The sequence below is a fragment of the Panulirus ornatus genome, chromosome 73, assembly GCF_036320965.1.
Source record: "Panulirus ornatus isolate Po-2019 chromosome 73, ASM3632096v1, whole genome shotgun sequence".
NCBI classification, from domain to species: Eukaryota; Metazoa; Arthropoda; class Malacostraca; order Decapoda; family Palinuridae; genus Panulirus; species Panulirus ornatus.
Window position 1 is genome coordinate 4,028,981 of NC_092296.1, and position 16,020 is coordinate 4,045,000.

The window sequence follows — 16,020 nt, forward strand, 5'->3', positions numbered from 1 at the left end:
TCACATGGTCATATCACGGAATTCCTTGCCTATCTCGGGCTGGGGTGTGGAGGGGAGGATTGTTTAGTTATTTCAAGGGTTCTCTAGTTATCTCAGGGGATTCCTTACTTATATCAGGGGGTCCCTTAGTTATTTCAAGGGTTTTCCAGTTATCTAAGGGTGGATCTTTCCTTATCTCAGGGGTTTCATAGCTGTTACAGGGGATTCCTCACACTGTCCGCGTATATGATCAGTCACACTGGCTCTGGCTGGGGAAATACATCACTTGTAGAGAGAGAGAAACGAACCCAGTGTCTCCACTGTCGACACCGCGCTATAGAGGAGGTGTTGCCCACACGACCACAAAGGTATGACCCTCGTACCGTCGTGCTCAAGGATTGTACCATCGTGTTTAAGGGTCGTACCGTCGTGTTCAACGATCGTACCGTCGTGCTCAAAGGTCGTACCGTCATGCTCAAAGGTCGCACCGTCGTGTTCAAAGGGCGCACCGTCGTGCTCAAGGGTCGTACCGTCGTGCTTAAGGGGACTGGTACCATAAGTAAACAAGGTGACACCGAGTGTTGCTGAAGGAAGCCAATCCAGAGGTTGGGAGACCTCAGTAGTGGAGAGGCAGACTTGCTGGGTTGAACTCGTTGACGTAAACACCGTTAGATACAGTGACCATTGTTTGTTCACACACCCTTGATACCCCTCTCACCCTCCCTACCACCTCCACCTCCTCCTCCATTCACCCCTTGTCGTGATACTCTGTTTGTGCTACATGGTGTCCCTGCCTTGCTATTTTCCCACCGGATTATTGATATGTCGTAGGAAATGGTGGGGTTGGGAGGGGCCTTCAGCTGTACCATCCCGTCTCTTGGTCTAAAATGAGTTAGGAATGTAAGTCAGTTTTAATGTTTTCAGCATCGTCACAGACCATCAGGTCTTCTGTCCTTACTTGATACTGTCCTTCAGCAGCAGATAACCTTGTCACAGACCATCAGGTCTTCTGTCCTTCCTTGATACTGTCCTTCAGCAGCAGATAACCTTGTCACAGACCATCAGGTCTTCTGTCCTTCCTTGGTACTGTCCTTCAACAGCAGATAACCTCGTCACAGACCATCAGGTCTTCTGTCCTTCCTAGACACTGTCCTTCAGCAGCAGATAACTTCGTCACAGACCAGCAGGTCTTCTGTTATCTGGCTCCAATGTATTACCCTCGTCGCGGCGTTAATGCAACCCACCAGTTTCTGGACGGGAGAGAAGCATTGTGGATGGATACATGATTCAGAGGTGGGTGTTGTCTTTCTCAGGCATTGTGAGTCACCTCAAGGCGATAGTTGCGCTGCGTCCGTTTCCTGTCGCTCCCCCAAAACCACACATCCCCGCTATTGGCAGCGTTGCTCCACGAACCTCGCCGTTCTAATGCTTGTAGTGTGTGTGTGTGTGTGTGTGTGTGTGTGTGTGTGTGTGTGGGACGCCGTGCAACACGACAAAGGCCCGCCCCCGCCCGCCTTTCCCACCCATTTTCTCGATGATGCTTGAGATCGCGCCCCGCCCCCACACGAAGTGATGGACTTCTTAGGTGCCCTACGTGGGGCTCAGGACACTTGGTTAGGATGCGAAGATAAGACTGCGGGTGAGAGAGATAACAATAGGCTCACTCTGGCTGGCCAGACTGTAGCCAGCCATGCTCTTCAAAAATCGACTGATATCTGCTACAGAGAAATTTACAGTCTAGTAAAGAAAAAATCAAAAACTAAGGTTTGATATAAAATAGAAAAAGAAAAGGAAAAAAGAAAATGTGTGGTTTATTGTTTACAGTAAGACCACAGATTTTTGTGTGACATAGCCATGCCCTTCCTCCCCCTCCCCCCCCTCCCCCAAACCCCCCCATCCGGCGTCGTCATAACAATCCTCTAACCTCATTCAACTCAGACGAGTTGAGGAAACCCTTTCTTATCAGCCAACACCATCCCGAACCACCATAGAACAAGCCGCTTTACACAACCCTGCTCCCATCTTCTGTCAGAATGGTACAGTATGAGGTAAAATCGGTGATTTTCCTCATACATCTTTATCGCCTCAATATATCATATTCACATATACATCCTCGTGCTTTGGGTAAGACACGAGTATAATAATGTGGATTGGAGTGCTTGATAACAATGTATAGGGACAACAAAATGAATTAGGGTGTACGAGTAACCACCGAGTCGTGTACTGTGGGTGTACATAGCCAGCATCCTGTGTACACCTCTATGCCAAAATATCATAATAAAGCCATACCTTCAGTGAGGCGAAGTAATTCCTCTCGAAGAGGCTTGTTAAAATATGGAACGATTCACCAAGTAGAATAGCTGAGATCAGCACCATAGATATGTTTAAGAATAGACTTGACAGATACTTCGCTTCAAGGCGACGACTTTCCTTATTTACGTCTTCAAGACAATTTTTAGGTACTTCCCTTTCAATTATCTGTATGTTTTCTAAGTTTTACCACATTATTCTGTGGGTTTCTGATATCTTCTATTGTCACAAACAGCCTCGAAAGGACCTAAAGGTCTGTTGCTCTTCGAATTTTACTTCTTTGCGACACCCAGCCATTGAATTCTCAAGATGTACGAATTATCCCTTCCATCTGAATCTCAAACAACCATTTTCTTTGACACAAACCTCTAATCAACAATTTTCTTTGATAAATCTACGTTTTCTCTTCTCCGGTGGGGTGGCATCGCGACCTATTATGCCTACATAGCTAACACTGCGCACATCCCAAGCCAAAGCTCCCGACTGTCCAAGGCCACATTTTTTTTTTTTTATATCTGGCTTCACTTATTACTAAAGAGTTATTAACCTTAAATTTAAGGTTGTGGTCCTTTGTGGTCATCCGGGTCGACTTTCCTTTGTTTAAACTACCGCTTGTAACTGTGTTGATAAGCCGTTTGTCTGTAACCGTTGGTGTAATGTTTTATGGCCGTTTTAACGAGTGCTGACCAATTGTAGCGGGTTTATTGGTGGTTTTAACGCTACACTTTGAGGGTCGTTTAAAAGGTTTTCTACCTTTTTTTGTTTTTTAGATTTTTTTTCGCCAGTGAATTATGTTAGATTAAATGCATTTATATACGAAATTCTCGGTTGATCTTCACGGCTTTGAGCGGGACGATGTAGCCCCTGGGTGTGATGATGGGGACCTGTACATCATACCATTATCTAATATTCTAATTCTCTGATCGGCTAGTCTGTTTGAAGCCGCATCTCGCAGGCTAACATACATACCTACCTTCTACAACCTGTAATCGTCGACTATATTTATATCTTTAATGTTAATTTCACCCAGAAGATGGTTTATTCATACGTTTCAACAACATCTTGATTGCATCACTTATTCATTCTGTCCTCCAGCTCCTGCACATGCAAATTAGTACGTATTTTTGATGGTTGAATTGATTCGTGTCTTCCAGGATTCACCAGGTTCATCTACCTGCGTTACAATGTAGGGCGATGCATTACAGTCATTTCCTGTAATTCTGGTCCTGGACTTATGGGTTTGTATGAGTCATATATATATTATCTAACTTTACGACAACTTCACCTGCTGATTATATGAAACATGAGACTCCTGAGATTTCAGGCTGTAACGTTGATTGAGGAAGTGAAAATCTGTAATCTACAGTTGCTAAAAATACATGTGGAAGCAGGAGAGCAGAATGCCACACTGTAATTTTCTGGAAACAGTCGCCAACCCGCAGAGTAAAGTGATACGATGTCAGATGTATGATAATGTTAACTGTACGGGCCCATTATCATCTCTGTCCCACCATATATAGATATCAAATATTTATTATCATTAGTTATTTTCTTTCCGTACATGTTATCATATACGTATGTGAGATGGTGTTAAATTCTGTTAAAGTTAATGGAAGAAGACGCGAGTCTGTTGGCAGCTGACCATTTGTTTATCTTGTCACAATGGATGGCGGACATAACAAGATGCTGTTCAGGTTACCAAACAGTGTCGGGGCGCCTCAGCAGGTGTGGCTAGGTGACCTTGAGCTTCCAGACCATCTCCGTAACTCTCCTGATCCACCTAACTCTTCTGTCTGTCTCTTCTCTGGTCTCACCCCGACACTATAGCGAGATCTTCTCCATGTCAACACAGGCGTCATCTCTTACGTCATGTAGTTCAGGGGTGTGCGTCCTAAGATTTTAATGTTTAATTCCCTCATTTAAGCTGGCTTCATAACTTCCTCAAGCACAAACTTCATACAAAATTGATGAAATCTATAAGAATATAAACATTACCGGCCATAACATCCATGTCACGTAAATTCTTAGCAAACGACAAAACATTATCAGTAAATAAAAGTATTACGTCAAAACAAAATTGCACATATCGCATCGACTGACAGGATTTCCTGTCACTGATTTAATGAAACCATTTAATTTTTATGATATCAGTTTGATCATCGTAAAGCCGACTCTTCGTTGATAGGTAATTTGAAAGTTAAGCTAGAGAATGAGTTCCTCTCGTACTCAAAATTTCATGGAATTTCGCAGCCTTGTCATTAAAATTCTTAGCTCAACCACTGGATTCTTGGCCTAGCCACTGAATTCTTAGGTTAGTCATTGAATTCCTAGCTTAGCCAGACATTCCTAGATATTGGAATTCCTAGCTTAGCAATGTAGCCACTGAATCTCACCCTCTGAATCTCCGAGTATGGCCATTGAATCTGTGAGCCATGGCGCTGGAAACGTAGTGATTTTGTTGAATAATTGGTAATATGCACAGCGCTGCTTCCGGTATCACCTAATTTCGTCGACCACTTCCCAATCTTTTGGTTTAAACACACACACACACACACACACACACACACACACACACACACACACACACACACCTCGAAATAGAGTGGGATCAGCAATGGCGTGTGGCAGGGTTCGCTCCTGGGGCCATTGCTCTTTGAAATATATGCAGATGACTTGCCAGGAAAGATGAACTTCCTCCTGAATGGGTTTGCGAGCGATGCTGAGCTGGGAATAAATGATGACGATGACTGGAGACTTAAAAAAGGAGACTGAGCATGACTTAAAGGGATGGCCAGTGACTTAAGAAGGCTTAAAACTGTCCAGTCATAGTCTGAAAAAAAAGCTAAAATTGTCCAGTAAAAGAGTGCCTTAAAAATGCTTAACATTGTCCAGCAACAGTGTCTTAAAAACGTTTGTCATTTTCCAGCAACAGTCTTAAAAAAAAGGGTTACAATTGTCCAGCAATAATGTCTTGAAAAGGTTTATAATTGTCCAGCAACAGTGTCTAAAAATGGCTTAAAATTGTCCTGCAGCATTCTTAAAAAAGGGTTGAAATTGTCGTGTAACAATGTGTTAGACATAAAATTGTCTAGCAACATTAAGGCTTATTAATGTTCAATGAATTATGAGGCTTAGGCGATTGTACCTCGTATTTCATAGACTGAAGAAAAAAAATACCTGGAATGCATTTAAGGCTCGTCACTTTCTCAGATGGTTTCATTCACGATTTCTGTCGTAAGAGGATCTCAAACTATATTTGGCTTTGTGGATCGAAAGGCTTCCAGAAGGTATTGAAAACTGCTGGTGAATACCATAATGCTTCTACAGTTTTAATGATGAATTATAAGTAATATTTCAACACCTAACTCAAAGAACGGTTGAAGTCCAATTATTATTATTATTATTATTATTATCATTATTATTATTATTATTATTATTATTATTATTATTATTATCATTTTTGTCATTCAAGGTATTTAAAAAAAGGGGATAAAAATTCTTGAGTTAATGAGTATGTCATCGTGAACATGTGGAGGTAATTAGTGCGACATACACACTGCTGCTCAGAGCGTCATATATATATTTAAGCTTTACGAACTGTCCATCTGCTATTGGCTGTTCCCACATGTAATTAGCTCGTTTCTAGGGCCATTGAACATGTCACGATGTAGACGTTGTACTGATTAATGGAATTAGAATACTAAGGTCAGCACACTGGGGCAGGTATAGCAATATATATATATATATATATATATATATATATATATATATATATATATATATATATTGGAAAGGATCACAATTTTGCGCGTGATCAAGATATTCCTATGAGTCTACGGGGGAAAATGAAAGACGATAAGTTCCCAAGTGCACTTTCGTGTGATAATCACATCATCAGGGGAGAAACAAGAGAGAAATATAACAGTCACTTGATATACATCGAAGAGACGAAGCTAGGACGCCATTTGCCTTACCTCATACCCAACTCAGTATTGTTGTATGAACAGTAACGTTGGAGAAATGCTTGGGTTAGAGTTGATATATATCAATCTTACATTTTCTCTGCAGTTTCCACTTATTTTCGGTCGACGAACAAAGATAACGGTCTTCCTTACAACACCGTGGACGATTTCCATATTTGATCGTCCACCACGTGACGCGTGTGATCACGTTTTCTGAACATTTCGTCTCCCACGTGACTATTGTGAACACGTTTTCTCTGAACAGATCGTCTGTCTGGTAACTAGAGTGATCGAATATATATTTTTTTTCTCAGAAAGCTTCATCTCCGACTTGCTTCATGCAATCACATCCAATGCCGTACCGATTTGCTCATCATATTGCATCGTCTGATCGCTAGATTTGAAAATAAATTTCCCTTTCTCGTTGGCTTTCGTTCTGTTTGAAACAGTTCGGTTCATGTGTTGGCATTCCCTAGATCACACATGTGAACAGCCTCGTTCAGGTTCTGGATGCTTTCCTCTTATATATGGACAGTTGTGGTGCAGCGGTTGGCGTCCGTGATCGCACGGGTTCGATTCCCGGACGAGGGAGAAAGGCCTGCAGTTCACCCAGCTGTTCATCTTCCCTGGGAGGGTATTCGATAATGTACCAACTTGGCTTACATTACTATATAAACTTCCACTTCTAGAGCCCAGTGGTGTAACCATATATATATATATATATATATATATATATATATATATATATATATATATATATATATATATATATATATATATATGCACCACGTTTCTAAAATGGTGAAAGTTGTTAGTCGGGTGAGCTATTTACAACATCACGTTTTCTATGCATGGTGAAAGCTAGCTGGGAAGGGGATCTTTACCAAGTGAATAATTCTGGGGAAATTATCATCTTGATTATAGTTATTCTTAAACAAGTGACCTTCACCCTAATTTTATCCCACTGCAGGAAAGGCACTGACCATTGTATTTATCCACATCTATTCATTATCATTATTATTGTTATTGCACCAGTAATAATACGTCAGAACTAGCAGATATTCGGATGATAATCTAAATAATATTTAGAGATAAACCATGAACTATTGATGGAGTCGATCATCATCTAAAACATTGGAACCTCAAGCAGTTGACCCTTACGTAAATTGTTCTTGACATGCGGTTTAAACGCTCTTGGGTGTTTTCCACTTACGAATGAATGTATACTTTTTTTATTTTCTTAATTTGAAGACTCCAATTACGGAGAAATGCCCGCATCAAGGCCAGGCCTTAACTGAAACACAGAGAGAATTGTGAGATGGGGAGAGAGAGAGAGAGAGAGAGAGAGAGAGAGAGAGAGAGAGAGAGAGAGAGAGAGAGAGAGAGGCAGTGGAAAGTATTTACGAATTTTGGAGGAAGTGAAAAACTTTAAGATGTGCCAGGTCATACTTGTGGGGAAAGACGTGAGGAGGTAGAGAGTTCCAAAGCTTCGAGGTATAGGGAGAGAAACAGTTATCAAAACGGCCCACCCTTGAGTTGCCGACGGCCTCATAGTTTTCATGTGACGCAGCAGCTTGGCGAGTATTGTGTGGTCTAGCTAGTGCTGGGGACACACAAGCATTGGACGTTACAGTAATACCAGGTATGTTCATCGAGTCAAGAGATGGAATTACAGAACAGTCTAAGGAGAGACGAGAATTGTGAGGAGTACAAACTGGATCTTGGAGGCATTAAACTTGACCAGATGTCGTCTACCCCCACCGAGATTTCCTCTGAGGAGGCTGTGTCAAGACGAGATGCAGATCGAGTGAAAGAAGAGGGAGCAGAATTGAAGGATGTGGAGGAATGCAGTGTTGAGTCGTCAGCATAAGAGTACATTTGATTAATTGTGGAGAGAAAATGTTTGAAAAAAAGGACAAAAAGTGTGGGGCACCGACTAGGTCCTTGAAGAACACCGCTGGTGATGGAGAAATGGGGGGAAAGCTGATCCATCAATAACCACAGAGATAGATCGGCCGGAGAGGAAGCTAGATATGAAGGAGCAAAGTGAGGGAGGGAAGCTTAGAGATGAGACCCAGATGCCACTATGGAATTGCAGATGTCAAAGTGGGTACTTAAGAAAATATAGCCACGCCATAATGGGCCGTATTGAAGCACGTACTTCCAGTATGCTTAAGGATGATAATTAAATCATATCCAAAAGTCATTAGACTTGGTCGTGGCTGGACATCCCTGACGACCCCCTTAGCCCACCTCATCAACTGATCCGGTATTTGGAGGCTGACTCCCGCTTGTGGTCTAGAAAGACTAAGGTTAATTATAAGTCTGGGTAAACACACGCTTAAGTTCATGGTGGATAGCGGGGATCGAGGGAGTGAATAAGTTTAACCCTCATATCCGAAATCCTCCCCAGCCAGTGTGACTCCCAAATCTGTAATGTTTCATATCTTTCATTAAGTTTCGACGTCTGATTTATTTATTTTGCTGTATGCTCTCGTATCTCCCTACTGCGGTGCTCTGTCCTTTGATCACTCTATGGTCATCTTTCCACAGATAATCATCATTATTCCTTTCCATCTCTTACACGCTTGTCTAAGTCATCGGGGTCTTATAAAGTAAAGAAAAAAAATATATAAAACCGTTTTCTGCAGCCTTAAACACCGTTTTGTGTAGACTGATGATAAATATTCGTCTTGTGTACTGGCTGATTATTGTGACGCATCACATTCCTTCATTGTTGTGGGCTGATGACCGAGCAAAGTCTTCCATGACGTGGGCCTACAACACACCACATGTGCGAGTGTTGCTGGGGGAGGGAAGAACACACACACACACACACACACACACACACACACACACACCAAAAAGGGGGGTGTTAGGGGAATCTTAACACTGGCAAGGGTCGTCTCCTCAAATCACAAAACATCCTTAATTGTACCAGAAGAAAACGGCGGAGGAGGAGGAGGAGGAGGAAGAAGAGGAGAAAAAAAAGCTGGTTTTCATCCAATCAGAAACTCGTTTGAACCAGAAGAGCCTCCTGGTTGGGTGAAGCGGGTCGGGCGTGCCGGACGGGCGGAGGGTGTCGGTGGGTTGGGAGGGTTGAGGAGATGCACCTGTGCACATTGGCCAAGGTGTTCAGGTTGAACACGACCGTGAGGGGGCAGCCAGGATGAACCCATGGGTGAACCTTGATTCCCACTCTCAAGATGTTCACCTTCTCACACCGTCTCGACTTGTTCTCTCTCTCTCTCTCTCTCTCTCTCTCTCTCTCTCTCTCTCTCTCTCTCTCTCTCTCTCTCTCTCTCTCTCTCTCTCTCTCACCGTCGGGTTGAACTTAATGACCTGGTTTTAACCTCTTTCCTCTAGATAATTATGTGTGCTTTGACGGATCAGCTTTTTAAGACGTTGTTTTGGAACTGATTTGTTACAGTGTTCCACGTTCAGCATTCTGTGACTTGATATAAACAACACGTCGCCCCCTGTATACCGTTCCGCTCCAGTTCACTTATTATCCTGTGCACGTCGCACACCCTCCTGCATGTTCTAATACCAGCCTGAAATTGCAATAGCTTGTGTTTGACCAACCCCCATAAGACACCTACATTGTTTCCGGTAAAGTACAATGTTTAATTAAAGAGATACGAAATAAATGCAAGATAAACATACAACGTCATTTTAGAAAATGCGCAAAATAACGTACAGACGCGGAAGGTGCGTCACCTGGTGTGGATGGGGTCCAGCGCACAGAACCCAGTTTTTGTTACACTTCCTCAGCATCCATTATGTGCAGCGCACGAACACCATCTGTGAGCGCCCCGCGACTTTGCTCATTCGGGTCACCCACATCAGCGAGAGATGCGTGGCGTGTCGCTCACTCATGGGGAAAAAACAACCCAACCCTTTAGAATTACATTTATTGCCGTTCTAATTATGTAATTACTTAATGACAGTTATATATTCGATCTTGTTCTAGTTCTCCAGACTTTATATTCGACCTTGCTCTTGTTCTCCAAACCCCCCATACATCCTCCAGGAACACCTGCGCGGGGAGCGGGTCTGCTCACACTGCCTCACATGGCTATATTTTCGTGATTGTCGTTCGTTCGGTTCTCGACGAAGCCAAGCGTGCGTGTGAACACTCCCGCCAAGGTTAGGTCGTCACGTCTCACGAATCCTGAGGGTGTTGGAGGTGTTTACTGACGTGGTGAGGGGGAGTTCCTCACGTGGATGGTGGTGGTGGAGATGTTTACTGACGTCTTGAGGGGGATTTCCTCCCGTGGATGGTGGTGGTGGTGGTGGAGATGGCTAGTAATCCTCCCCCAGGCTGGTGCCTGTAATGGAAGGGGACAGAGGTGTGGGCTGGGGGAACAGATCCCTCGATAGTCTCTGGACTGACGATGAAAAGGTTCAGAACAACTTGACAGAGAGCAGAGGCATGAGAGCAGAGGAATGAGAGCAGAGGCATGAGAGCAGAGGCATGAGAGCAGAGGCATGAGAGCAGAGGCATGAGCGAATCATAGGGCTAACCTAACCCAGCCGAACATACGAATACACTGACGGATTTTGGGGGGGAAATAATGCGCAGCGTCTCTGAGGGCGCCTTTTGCACACACGAGAGAGAGAGAGAGAGAGAGAGAGAGAGAGAGAGAGAGAGAGAGAGAGAGAGAGAGAGAGAGAGAGGCTCTGGGGAGGGTGCTGTACAAACGTGGAAAAAAATATATATGGTCATTACGAGCACATGATGCAGTTTGAGATTGATGACGACTTGTTCCACTGAGTCATCAGGAACACTATGGGTGAGGGGCAGGCATCTGTGCTGGCCCAGAGGAATATCGAGACACAATGTATAATGTGTTGTGTCCGAGAAACGTGGTGAGGAGGGGTCTGCTCCCTGCAGACACGAACAGTTTGGCCTCACATTTGACACGGCGACAGTGGTGGTAGAACAGATTGACAGGGAATTATAACAATAACTGATAATGAAAATGATAATGCACATGGCTCAAGGTGATAGAGGTGTTAGTATACGCAATTGATAGAGGTGTTAGCATACTTAATTGGCAGGGGTGTTAGTATACTCAGTTGATAGTGTTAGTAGCTCAATTGATAGAGGTGTTAGTATACTCAGTTGATAGTGTTAGTAGCTCAATTGATAGAGGTGTTAGTATACTCAATTGGTAAAGGTGTTAGTATATATGTTTAGTGTCGGCCGGGGGTGGGTGGGTAGGTGTATATGAGAGAAGGGTGGTGTATAAGGGTGTACAGAGCAACAGACTCGAGGGTGGTGGAGGAACAGTCAGTTTCCATGAGTGTTGATGGCTGTGTGGATCAGGTGTTGGTCATGAAGGAGAATGTGTCTGTTGAGAAATGTATATAGAGACGAGAGGATTACCATGTTGTGTTTATGGATCAGGAGAAAGTATATGATGATGATGATGATGTTGGTGTCGTTAAAGGAGACCATTTTGTGGTAGGTGTTTACAAATGTTGGGTGTGGGTCAACCTGGTCTCCAGGATGCTGGTTAATTACATCTAATTACCTTAATAACCCTACAAGGTAACTTAACCTTTACACGAAATATTCGTAATGATACGCACTGTTGAGACGAACTATTCATATGAGAATATTCGTAAGTATACACGCTATTGAGACAGAATATTCGTAATTATACACACTATAGAGACGAAATTTTCGTACTAATAAACTGGATATAATGTACCTATAATGTCTATTGCAATAATCGTATAATAGTAAGATTTATATTGTTCAGTATTTCAATATCTTTATATTTATACACATTTAAGACGACCTACCTTTGTACCAACACTGAACGTTAAAGCTTAGTATAACATTTGTACTTTGTTAACACAGACGGTAGCAAGGGACATTTTCACTGTACGTGTCACGGACACTAAACATTATGTACCATCTGGTTTGACTCATGTACACTCTGGCTCAGAGTCATGCGCACTCTGGCCAGAATCATGTACTCATGTACACTCTGGGGTCTAGAATAAGAAGGAAATGAGAGATGGTAAAGTATTTGCGAAAGTTATAGAGTTACTGAGAGTCACACACACACACACACACACACACACACACACTGGATAGTGCATGAGTGAGAGCAGTCAGGCGATGTGGGTGTGAGAATATCACTGGTCTGTGGAACAGGTCAAACAGGCGATGAGTGTGATACCTGATTGGCACACGTACAAGATGACGAATTACGAGATAGATAAAGTCATGGAAGAGACCAGGAGATAGACGATGTTCTGCAGGGGGGGGGGGGGGGAAATGATGGTTACGGTTCCATACCAAAGTGTTCCAGAGACGAAGAAAGAAAAAGACACCCTGGTCATACTGGTCATAGAACCACGTAGGGCACAGCCACCGTGGGCTAGGGAGGGGAACTTGACAAACACTGCAGTGCAACACAAGTGTGTACAGAACACGTTTTTTTCCATGGCATACGGTGTCCAGGGAAACACAGGTTGTGGGTTAATCCGGTCCTGTGTTGCATGAAGAGCGAGTCTGGAAATAACACGGGTATCCAGAACGTACACAAACGAAAAAATCTTATAAATATAGAAAACTTTCACTATTTTTCGTTCCCTTTCATTTTACGTGACAATGGTGAGTTGTCATCATCCATCACAACCAGGTTATAATCACTCATAAATTAATGTGTTTAGGTTTCTCATGACGTTGTGATGTATATGATTAACACAAGTAGAAATATACATTACCTCATGAAGAAGTCTTCAACACGTATCGAGTTATAGTTCACTAAATCACAAATTTAAATAACCTTAATGTTGGGCTTTAATAAGACGATGGTCGTCCACAGATTAATTTACAGATATATTAATCGTCCTAGAGGAATATTTGTAAGTTGTTTCCTTTAATTAGGTCCATAGGAAGTGACGAGTATATATATATATATATATATATATATATATATATATATATATATATATATATATATATATATATATATCGTAGTTAAGATGTTGGCTTAGTCACTTAAAGTAGATTCTATGGTAATCCTCAATTGCCGTCAAAAAACAAAGTATTTCTATATACACAATAATTCATCTTTGACTATCCAGAATCTAAAAAAAGAAAAGAAAATGTATATATACACAGACGCACTAGAAAACACATTGTAGATGCACCAATATTACACGTTGGAGCGAGAGAGACACAGACACACACCTACATGCCCAACTGACACAGAGTCAGCAGTACACACACTGACTCAAGGAGGAGGAGGAGGAGGAGGAGACTTCCCTCACACGCTCGCTGCTCGGGTAAACCCGTCGGTCGGACGCGTTCGAATCGCATGCTGCGTCTTGCGTTCGGTACATCTCGTTTCGTAATACATAAAATAGAAAATTGATAACCCTTAGAGTCTGTTTTAAGTAACTTAATCGATTTATATTGTATGTATGTTTTTCTTTGAAGATTATTATGATAAATGGAGGATCATAGAATATGTCTTACGACAAAGCCAAAGACATTTCATTGAAATCGTTGGCATTAACTTTGTGAGACGGACGACTTTCATTCAAGATACGCTGTGTGTTGTGGTGCTCGCACACACCCGACGCTCACCGCCATTGCTGAGGTCGTAAAGGTCTCTTACACACTTTTGTTCTACGAGATTTTTGACGTTTTGTTCATCGTCGTAGAGGTAGGGGGAGGGGCCTGTGAGCCCAGCATATGGACCACAATAAGAGCCAGTGGCAGGTAGGTTGGCTGTGACGTCAGGGCGAGAACCCCCCGTAAGCCCCTTTTATTCGACACCTCAACGTTCCTATTGACCTGGATGCCAGACTTACGTCAATTGTGAACGTAAATCGTAATGACAGTACATTGCGATTACAGGCGTAGGATGAGAACGATAGTAAGAGGTACAGATTAGCTGTATAACGTGGTTGTAGAGTGAGGGAGTTCGTGGATGACGTCACGGATTCCTTGTAGCCGCAGTCCAGTCTTGTGGCTGGAAATACCGTAAGGAAATATAAGGAGTCTTTTGTTGTTGTTTTGGTGGACATTTCTGGAACTGGTGTGGCGTTCATACTTTCATTTTCCCCGTGGACTCATAGGAATATGAGCTTCGTATTCCATGGAAGTCATCCACACATTCCCCTGCTACTGAGAGGAGAGCAGCCAGAATGTTGTGTAGGGAGCGTCTGGAAAGGGATATTGCGTAACACAAGGAAGTCTTGAGGTATTGACAGATATATAAAAAAGATATCTATTCATATATCTATTTCTCAGTTATATACAATCATCCTAGGACCTCTCTCACACGAAGGGTGCCCCCTGATGTTATATATATATATATATATATATATATATATATATATATATATATATATATATATATATATATATATAATCCGTTCACACACAGATTTTCCTTATCATTATCTTCTATAACAAGAGATCGTTAACAAGGTAATTAAGACTTAATGAGAACAGTGATGTAGTACGTGTGTATTGGTGGTTGGAGGAGTTTTCGTGAAAGCAGGCTATACATGTATCATGCAAGCACAGCTTCTCGCTGATATGAAAGATAACACGTTGTATGTGGCAGGAATAAGATAAGATGGTTGAAATAAAGGCTCAGTGGGTTAGATATTTCGAGTTAAGACGTTAACAGGCTTGAGTAGATGATAATTGTCTTGCATATTGGATATACAGAAGTCCCTGTTAGGAAACATCCTGTTTTCTATGAATAGAGAAAGAAAACACAAAGAGGTTACTGTCGTAAAAATGTATTGTGGCAACTTGTATATATTCACACGGAATTGTTTTAAAGCAGAGTCTGAATCGAAGAAGAAACCTTACCTTGTATCATGGGAAAATTACCCACATTGTATATATGATTCATCATTTAAATAGGGTTTCCTAACTGTTTGACCGGCATATATGAATTTCTTAAAGTTCCTGTTTCTGAAATGCTCTGAAGAAACTAGGTAAATACCAGTATGTATATATATATATATATATATATATATATATATATATATATATATATATATATATATATATATATATATATATTGTACGTAACAAGTAAGGACAAGAAAGTACCAATTATATATCAAATGAAAACTTATAGCAGATATTACCAATAGGTTTCCTCTTTATCAAAAGAAAATGTAATACGTGAAAAGTTGAGTGGGAAATCTTCTTTATTTATAGTCAGATCAATAAACTCGAGCGTAACAGATAAACCTACATAAAGCACTGAAGACTTTGGAAGCAACAGAGAAGGGAGCAAAACATCAAATGAGAGCCTTTGAATATTTCCTTATTGTTATTTTTGTTGCTTGGGTGGCTGGCTGGCACATGCCAGGCGAGTTACCGTGAGCAAGTGGCATTTCCTGGTGTAGTGAGAATGTAGTTGACCCCCCAACCCTGATCTGAGGAAGGTGTCAAAGGCTTTCCTGTGCGACGCTCTGATCTCTGGATGGTGTCAAAGGCTTTCCTGTGCGACGCCCTGATCTCAGGGAGGTGTCAAAGGCTTTCCTGAGCGACACCCTGATCTCAGTAAAGTGTCAAAGGCTTTCTTGAGCGACGCTCTGATCTTAGGAAGGTGTCAAAGGCTTTCCTGAGTTTGACAGGAGAATGGATTATTATGGCATCTCCTGTGCCACGTCAGTATGAATACAAGTAATTCTGTTTCCTGCACACATCAGCGGGCTTCTGGCGACGCGTTGTGAGTTTTCTCTTGATCACCACAAAAAGTGGGGTTCG

The 16,020-nt window shown here is 42.1% G+C and overlaps 2 protein-coding genes across 11 annotated transcripts in view; one reads left to right on the plus strand and one right to left on the minus strand.

The window, feature by feature from the left end:
• The window catches only part of LOC139748241 (uncharacterized), a 78,667-nt gene that overhangs the window by 29,758 nt on the left and 32,889 nt on the right, over positions 1 to 16,020 (plus strand). The window lies entirely within an intron of this gene.
• The window catches only part of LOC139748359 (uncharacterized), a 40,030-nt gene that overhangs the window by 4,757 nt on the left and 19,253 nt on the right, over positions 1 to 16,020 (minus strand). Inside the window, exon 1 of one of the 10 annotated variants that reach the window (XM_071661448.1) lies at positions 13,468 to 13,590. The exons of 6 other annotated variants lie outside the window; for them this stretch is intronic. The gene's annotated coding sequence lies outside the window, so the exon portion shown is untranslated. Of the gene's footprint in view, positions 1 to 13,404; positions 13,429 to 13,467; positions 13,591 to 16,020 lie in introns of those variants that run through there. 3 more of the 10 variants (XM_071661450.1, XM_071661451.1, XM_071661449.1) reach the window with 3 other exon arrangements.